The sequence below is a fragment of the Sander vitreus genome, chromosome 6 (assembly GCF_031162955.1).
Source record: "Sander vitreus isolate 19-12246 chromosome 6, sanVit1, whole genome shotgun sequence".
Lineage (NCBI taxonomy): Eukaryota > Metazoa > Chordata > Actinopteri > Perciformes > Percidae > Sander > Sander vitreus.
This window is the reverse complement of record NC_135860.1, coordinates 12506951-12516883: the sequence shown is the minus strand read 5'-3', so window position 1 is coordinate 12516883 and position 9933 is coordinate 12506951.

The window sequence follows — 9933 nt, the reverse complement described above, 5'->3', positions numbered from 1 at the left end:
TGTTATTTATCAGAATACCTCCGAAACAAATCTTATCCCTCTCGATGTAGCCTATAACAGTCTCTGTCGATTTGTTCTGAGGTGTCCTTATAGAACCCATCATTGCCTGATGTATGAGTTGTTTCATTGGTTAATACCCAAATTTAGAAGGCATTCTCACAGGCTGCATTTTATTTTTAAATCAATTTTCTTTAATTATCCTACTTATTTGAAACAACACTTAATCCCTTATAGATCAACATATAGTCTGAGACATACTGTGTACCCCTTTTTCTTTGTTCCCAGAATCTCCAAAGAAATTGGACGACGTGCCTTTAAATTTAAAGCACCATCTGATTGGAATACCTTGCCCACTTCACTTAGATCAATTACTTCATTTGTTTTGTTTAAGGCATCTGTCTTTAATTATTTACAAATAACCTGCTCTTGTTTCTAACTTGACATATTACGATTTTTGTTGATTTATTTATTTATTTTATGAGTTGGCTCCTGTTTGTGCATCTACTAAAATAGCATCATATTTGGGATGTATGCAAATACATGTGTTTTTAATTGTATGTATATGGGGGAGGGGGATCAGTTGTTGTTGGAGCAGTTAGGCTTGGGAGTGATGTATGTATTTGTGAATGTATTTTGTGTTTTGTATTTACTGTTTAATTGTTTTAAGGACCCCCTCGAAAATGAGATGATTCATCTCAAGGGGTTATCCTACTAATAAATACATCTAAAATGAGTTGTAAGCTACTTTACAATAATTCTCCATATGGCAGTGACTGTTACTTGTTTACAAATCACTTCAGTATCATTCACGGAAGCTCCACTTGTTGCTTTGAAATCGAAATGGCAAAACTGCAAACGCCAAACCACCATGTCGCTCCTCCTTCGTCACTGCCAGTCACTTGCGTTTACAACCACTGGTAAACGCACAGCTCTCATCAAAACTCATCATCATTATCATCTTCATCATCATTGTCAGTATAATGAGAATGAGGCCATTCAGGAGCATGGTATGTGTTCTTGTGGATATTTGTGAAAGTGAATCATCACCTCCATTCTCGCTTCTTTGTTTTCATTTTCGTCAATTCTTATATTGTTGCTGCAGTAGAAACAGGCCTACATTGCCAGTCAATTTTTGTTTGATAGCCTAGATGTTAACATAGCATTGCATTTCATTGCAACATGTCATTGTAAATATTTTAAGATTGGGAAATATAAGTTGATGTAAATAGAGAAATGTTTGTTTTACAACTGGTGCTAGCCCTGTTTGTGTTTTCAATATGTATTGCCATAATTAATAACTCCCATTTGGCATTTATAAGCAGTACATGAAGATTTACTAATCATTTACAACACACTTATGTAGTTGCAAGCAAATATTATCAATGTGTTTGTCAACAACTAACTACACTTCCTGTGGGTATTAGTGGAGGCAGGTCATTGCATTTCTGTGCGTGATTTTTATTTTTATTCTTATGTATGTGTGATATATGTATGTATATGTGTTTGTTGTGTTAAGGTTGTCTAAGCTACTGGATCCTAAAATTTCCTTCGGGATGAATAAAGTATCTATCTATCTATCTATCTATCTATCTATCTATCTAAGTATACAGTATAAACAGACAATTGAGGACAATATGAAACACAGTCTATCTATCTATCTATCTATCTATCTATCTATCTATCTATCTATCTATCTATCTATCTATCTATCTATCTATCTATCTATCTATAAAGATTTGGGTTGTGACACAGGACTGCTTTTCAGTAAAAAAAAAAAGGTACAATTAAAAAACAAGAATTACAATGATATATTACAGCTCATATTTCAGGTGATTTTGCATTTTCCAATTTAATTTGTAGACATTTTAACAAACTGCAATTAAAAAAGGAAAACATGTGTGTTAGCAGAGCTAGATAGATACATAGAAAAACACATAAAGGGATAGACTGTCACACAGATAGGATAGATACACCTGAGAATGTGTGGGTGAAAATACAGAACTGCTTTTCTTAAATCCTTTTCATCTCATCCCACCCAGAACTTCCTCATCATGCCAAACAAATTAAAATCAGTGTCATATTTATTTTTGTTGTGGCTTTGTCACACAAAAAACCCAGTTCAAACTGTATTTGTGAAGCTCAGTGTTGGGGGCATGTGTGTGTGTGTGTGTCACTCATTGTGAGGTGGTCTTTTCCACAGCTGATGTTTAATCACCTCCACTGTATCTGAATATGAGGTGGAGGTAATGTGAAGGAAAATGCCCCTCATATGGAAACAATTGAGCTTTGAGCTTGAGGGAATGCAGATGATTATGTTAATAGGATGAGTTGGAAAATAGTCAAATCAGATTGCTTCTGTAGAAGTTCAGCACATGAGTAGTTTGTTCCTGCGTCAAGCTCTCATTATGTATTACATCTGCTCTTGCCACAGACGCAATTTTTTGTTTCAAATTGTTTAGAAAACTAAGGCTTCAGGCATTCTGACTTATTGTAAACACTGCTGTGGTTTAATTTCAATAACTGATATGATTACATCACATATGTGTAGGTGATGAAATACAATGTTCCACTGAGTTTTACTGGCAGAGGAAGCAGAGCATAGATTAGAAAAATGCTGATCTGCTGAGAAATATTTAAAATTGTGTTTAAGTCAACATTATGTTCAGCGCTGTGAAGTTGAAGATGGAAACATGACTGTGTATCTGTGATGCATGTGGATCCAAAGTATCTCAGCAACAGGTTTTTGCAAATGTAAAAGAAAGTCAAAAAATCGACATTGTCTTGTAGCATTATTTGAATTCAGATGAAATTAAAGGTGCACACAAACACAGCACAATTACAGTAAGGCAGGACCTCTTCTATGCACAGGATACTGCAGTATTGTTTTGTTAAAGTTGAATGGAATCACACTCACTGACGCCTTAGTAAAAACGAAATCAAGACAAAGATCTGTTTTGCTGCACTTGCTTCTTTGAAAATGACAAAATATTCCACCCAGCGCTTTGTAACAGTAAGACTGAAAGTATCAGTCTGTGTGTGTGTGTGTGTGTGTGTGTGTGTGTGTGTGTGTGTGTGTGTGTGTGTGTGCGCGCGTGCGTGTGCGTGTGCATGTGCGTGTGCATGTGTTTGGGTATGTATGAAGTGAAGAGAGAATAAAAGCCTGGATGTCTGCAAGTTTTCATGTTTTCATCCCAGCTAAAGGTTTAACAGCTGATCTCACTGATTAAAATTGATCAGAAAGATATTATTTGTTGTTGGAATCAAACCCTGCGCACTTTATGTTCTCCAATGGAAAAATACATTATAACCAGGCTAAATGTAAAAATAAAAAAATACACAATTGTACTACATGTGCATAAAATGTTTCCAAGAATTTCACTGTCTAAGGGATGACTTTCCTTATTTTCTGTTTTCCTCCCTTTTATAGCTTTGCATCAAAACAATGCAAGTTCAAATATGAAATGTGGTCATTTGAACAGCAGCCATGACTGAAGTCCATTTCTTTGGTTAAACTTATATTATAGATATAGACTGGAAAGTGTTTGCCCCAATGTTTTACAGATAACCCAAGATCAAAGTCATCAACAGTGAACTGTTTATGCAATAACCAAAACACTAATAGCTTATTTAACATTATGTGATGTGCTTGTCTACAGTAAGCTTTTTGAAATATCACATAAAAATAGGATGCTTGCTTTGTGTTAAGGTATTCGTCATTGTCCAGGCATGACAAAGACTTAAGGCACGTCATCTTATTTCTATGTTATAGTATAGTATGTCAAAAAAAGTCATAAAAAGTCATACTATAGTATGACATAAAAAAGTCATAGTATAGTATGTTGTAAAAAAGTCATAAAAGTCATAGTATAGTATGTCGTAAAAATCTCATAAAAAAGTCATAGTATAGTATGTCAAAAAAGTCATAAAAAGTCATAGATGTTATAGATGAAATTGATCAAAGTTAAAATCGATATTGAAACCACATCTATCCATCACAAACACTCCTGTGTGGCTTACCTTAAGCAGGTTTGAACCACATCTCCTGGGAGTCAGTCAGCATCATTCCCCACTGGACCATCTCCGATGCTGAAAATAAAGAAACATCACCTTCATCAACCTGCAGAGAAACATTTGTCTTTTCCTTCTGTTGTGCCTTAAAACCTCTTAAACATGCAGATAATCTGTTAATACATGATAGCACTGTTGGAAGAGAAACTGTTCCACACCCTGAAAGTTGTGAGTTCAGAAGTAGTAACTTCAAATACTAAGTTACTCCTCTAGTAAACTAGTATTCACATGAAATAAAACATTAAAACATTAAGACCATTCAGCAAAGGACACTGGGAAATAACCAATTCAACACTGGTTGCTATGGACTCGTCACTAGGCTTCCTCAGTTGTATATTTAGCACATAGGTAAAGCTGCCGAAGCTGAACATTATATTCCAAAACATATATGTTTATTTTTAATGCAGATTTTAAATTACATTGTAACAATTTAACAATTCGCCCTTCTGAAATCCAATCGCGGCACGGCTGTCTTGGAATGCAATAGACAGACGGTGACAGTATGAATGTAACAGTGAACAATCAGTGTTCGACCTACAGTCTGTTGAGATGCCTCTCCAAACTCAGAAACCAAACGCAGTCACACCATAAAATGTTAAGACACGTTGAGAAAAAAGATCCGTATTTTGCCATAATCCAATGACACGAAAAAAAAGTAATCCACAGCAATCAGTAGATCCACAAACAGAGTCACGGTGTATCCAGCAAGGCCTATACGAGCGTCACATTCACCAGCCAGCTCCAACCAGGTGAACGAGGCCTCTCCACTTTGCCGTTTAAACAAAGTGAAGCTGATGAGACTTGCCCTTGTCTTAATTTGTATTGGGTGTCTCAAAGCACTTAATGATATTACAGGACTAACCATCCCCGCAGAACCAAGAGTAATTAAAGCTGCAAGCAGCGTTGGACGGGCCCTCGCGCCTCTGCGCGGGTAGGGTTACTGGCGGATGCCTCTCCTTGCGACCGTGCATTTGCACGGCACTCAGACACCGCAAATCATCACAAATGAAAAGGGAACCCCCCGCTGAGTTCAAGGATACCTCACACAAGACTCTACGTCATATAGTTCATTAGCTGTGAAAGGGGGCGTGGCCAAAGCATAGGGGCGGGCCAAACCTTTACCAACAAAAAAGGAAGTCTCTGCTGAGTTCATTGATACTTCACATAAGACTCTACCTTAAACGGGTCACCATTTATGAAATGGGGCGTGGCTTAAGCATAGGGGGGTGGGCCAAACCATGACCAATGAATGAGGAAGTCTCTGCTGAGTTCATTGATACCTCACATAAGACTCTACCATAAACGGGTCTCCATGTATGAAAGGGGGCGTGGCTAAGCATAGAGGGGCGGGTCAAACCATCACCAATGAAGAAGGAACTCTCTGCTGAGTTTAATGACACCTCACACAAGACTCTACCTTAAGCGGTTCAAATGTTATGAAAGGGGGCGTGGGCGTGGTTATACTATAGGATCACAGTATTACAGTATCACACATAGACCACACATTCTAAGTTTCATTTAAGTCGGATGATGTTTGTCATATAAGGCAGATTTCCTGTTGCCAGCGGGGGGCGCTATGACCAAAAGTCAATATTGGCCTGTATATGTCCTCAGGCCTCTTGTTGATTCTTTGAAATTTCAAGCAGATATGACAATGTATACTGTAGTTACAGCCACTTTCTCATTCATCGCTAAACACTCAAAATGGCCGCCACGCAACGCCCACACCATTAGACGAAAAGTTTTTCTTTTAATAACTTTTCATCTTGAAGGTGTTTTGATGGTAGAGACCAAGTTTGAAGTCCGCCGGATAAAATCTCTAGGAGGAGTTCGTTAAAGTATAGCACCTTGACTTTTAGGCCTACTTCCTTCTGCCACTAGGGGGCGCTATGACTTTAAGTAAATATCGGCCTTTCTTTGTCCTCAGGGTTGGACTCTTATGAATCCTGAAAAGTTTCGAGCCAATTGGACATTCTACAACTCAAGTTACACCCACTTCCTGTTTTGATGGTGAAACACGCAAAATGGCCACCCCGCCACGGCCACGCCCTAAGACGAAAAGTTTTTCTTTTAACAACTTTTCATCTTTAATGTCTTAAGATGGCACAGACCAAATTTGAAGTTGATCGGATGAGTTCGTTAAAGTACGACATGTGGATATGGCCAAAATTGCACTAATTTCGAACTTTCAATTCCAAATGGCGGACTTCCTGTTGGGTTTAGGGTATGGCTCCAATGATGTTTTCTGTGCGTCTTAACATGATACATATGTGTACCAAGTTTCGTGAGTCTACGTTAAACGTACTGCAGGGGCTCAATTTATTTACTTTTGTAGGGGGCGCTAGCGAGCCATTTTTGCGCGCCTATTCCCGAAACCCTTAAAATCCGTACATTTTCACCAGACTTGATGCAACCGCCAAATTTGGTGAGTTTTTGAATATGTTAAGCCCCTCAAAAAGGCACTTCATTTGCCGGGAAAAAGAATAATAATAATTCCTTCAGTTCCAATAGGGCGCTGTCGGCGCTCGGGCCCTAATTCTCCTGGGTGACACATCTATGATGACAGTCAACAACTCAAATTTATTAGAATTGCCCTTATTACAGCCAACAAATGTATAGCTTTGCATTGGAAAGATGTATCACCACCTACATTTGCTAGATGGACAAATGAACTGGCATCATGCATACCATATTCGCAAGTTGAAATTGATGATGAAACCACAAATGAAACCACATCCATCTATCACAAACACTCCTGTGTGGCTTATCTTAGGCAGATTTGAACCTACAGCTCCTGGGTGTCAATCAGCGTCATACCCCACTGGACCATCTCCGAGGTTGAGAAGAAAGAAACATCACCTTCATCAAACAGCAGAGAAACGTTTGTCTTTTCCTTCTGTTGCCTCTTCAAACCTCTTAAATATGCAAATGATCTGTTAATATATGATAGCTCTGTTGGAAGATAAACTGTTCCACAGCCTGAAGGTTATGAGTTCAAATCCTGTCTCTACCCTTTGTTTTTCAGTTTATTAAAGGATTTTCTTATTGTGAAAAGCATATGCCTGTAGTATAGTATGTCATAAACAGTCATAAAAAGTCTTAGTATAGTAGGCTGTCATAAAAGTGATAAAAAGTCATAGTATATAGTATGCCGAAAAAAGTGATAAAAAAGTCATTGTATAGTATGTCAAAAAAGTGATAAAAAAAGTAAAAGTATAGCATGTTGAAAAAAGTGATAAAAAAGTCATAGTATATAGTATGTCGAAAAAAGTAATAAAAAGTCATATTATAGCATTTAGAAAAAAGTGATAAAAAAGTCATAGTATAGTATGTCAAAAAAAGTCATACTATAGTATGTCATAAAAATGTCATTAAAAGTCATAGATGTGATATAGATGAAATCGATGTTGGAAATTCGGAGTTTAAGTTGATGTTGAAAATTCGCAAGTTGAAATTGATGATGAAACCACAAATGAAACCATATCCATCTATCACAAACACTCCTGTGTGGCTTATTTTAGGCAGATTTTAACCCGCATCTCCTGGGTGTCAGTCAGCGTCATTCCCCACCAGTGTTGGGTGTAACGCGTTACAAAGTAACAAAGTAACGCGTTACAGTAACGTAACTACTTTTTCGAGTAAAAAGTAGGGCTGTCAAAATAATGCGTTCATTCCGATTAATTCATCTGAGAAAAAATAACGCGTTAAAAAAAATAACGCAGATTAATCCATTCCATATTGACGTTTGACCCAGAGCCATTCTAGCCACCATTCGACTGTAAAATGAAGGAGGGAGGCGAGAATGTGCTGCCTGGATCATTAATTGGAACATTTACTTGTAAAAATCTTCTTCCTGCCAACCCTGGCTACCGAAATCTGGTGCCACTGATATGTCTGCACTTCTCTCTGATGCTCTGAAATAGACGATACCGGCAACACAAACACCGCTGCACGTGACGCTAGTTAACACTATACTAAACAGCAGCTAAAGTTAGCCTACCGCTAGCTAGTAGCTGGATTAAACACGGTTACAATGCTGACAGCTAACGCTAAACGGTGTAAAGTCTGACTGTGTTTCACTGTAGAGGATTCAACACCGGGATGTAACAATCTGTAGCCGCCGTCGGAGAAACAACACAGTTCAATGAAACTGGTGGTGCATTTGAAGTTATTGTAAATGTCCTTTACCATCTGGTGGTTGTTTTTGTCGTTCAATTTACTAGTGAAATAAGTTATTGTTATTGTTATACATTATTATTAAACATTTAATTTTGACCATATGACCTTAGCAATAAACAAGTCGTTCTTTAATGTCACCAACTGTTGTTTAGTACCCTTTTTTCTTTTCTTTTTTTTACTTTCTTAAAAAGTATCGGTTCAGGCACCGTTAATTATGTATGCGATTAATTTTGATTAATTAATCACAGAGTATGTAATTAATTAGATTACATTTTTTAATCGATTGACAGCCCTAATTATATATATTATTATATTCATATAATATAGCTTTAGTTACTAGTTACTTTACAAATTAAGATTTTTGCACACAAAACACATGTAGTTTATAAAACTCAATGTTTTATTGTAAATTAAACTACCCAACAAATAGGCCTACAAGTACAGCGGAAATGATTAGCAGATTAAACACTTAGGTGATTGACAGAACTGTTTTGATCGTTTCCAGTTTCTAAAATGTAAGTATTTTTCTGCATTAAGTATGTTTACTTTTAGAACTGTAAGTACATTTTTCTAATGATACTTACATACAATGTAACAGTGTATTTTTACAGTGTGATATTAGTACTTTTACTTAAGTAAAGGATCTGAATACTTCTTCCACCACTGCATACGTACATACATACACAACAAACAGCTCTATGAGGATTGTAAACTGTAAGACAATAGAGCAATGCAAAAGTGTTCATAATAGTGACAGCCGTTGGGTGGAAACTGTTATTGTGTCTGGTTGTTTTGGCGAACAGTGTTCTGTAGCGCCTACCAGAGGGGAGAAGCTGAAACAGGTTGTGTCCAGGGTGAAGTGATTCCTTCAGCCCATTTCCTGACTTTGGAAGAGGAATAAGTCCTGGATGAAGGGCAGGTTGGCACCAATGATTTTCTCTGCAGTCCTGACTGTCTGTGGCAGTCTGTTCCTATCCTGTTTGGCTGATCCAAACCAAACAGAGATGGAGATGCAGAGAACAGACTGAATGATTGCAGAGAAAATTGTATAAGCAGCTCCTGAAGTGGCGCAGGAAGTACATTCTCTGCTGGGCCCTTTACCTGATGGTGTTGATGTTGGATGTCCACTTCAGGTCTTGAGAGATTGTGGATCCCAGAAACTTGAAAGATTCCACAGCAGACACAGTGTTGTGGTGATGTGCGGCAGGGATAGGGGGCTCACTCTGAAGTCCACTGTCATCTCCACAGTTTTGCGAGCATTCAGCTCTATGTTGTTCTGACCACACCAGAGAACCAGCTCCTGTCTGTATGCAGACTCATCACCGTCCCGGATGAGGTCAATGACTGTTGTGTCTCTCTGCAAATTTCAGGAGTTTAACAGACGGGTCAGTATAGTATGGCATAAAAAACTCATTGTGTAGTATATCATAGTATAGTATAAAATAAAAACAGTAATAAAACAGTAGTAGTAGGTTAGTATGTCATAAATTGTATCTGGTGTGCAAATTTCCTGATTGTATGTAGGTATGTGTATGTACCCTGATCATAAAATGACATAACGAATCTCAAAAAGTAATAAAAAGTCATAGTATAGTATATCATAAAAAGTCAGAGTATAGTATGTCATCAAAATGTCATAATAAGTCACAGTATAGTATGTCATAAAAAGTCATAGAAAAGTCATAA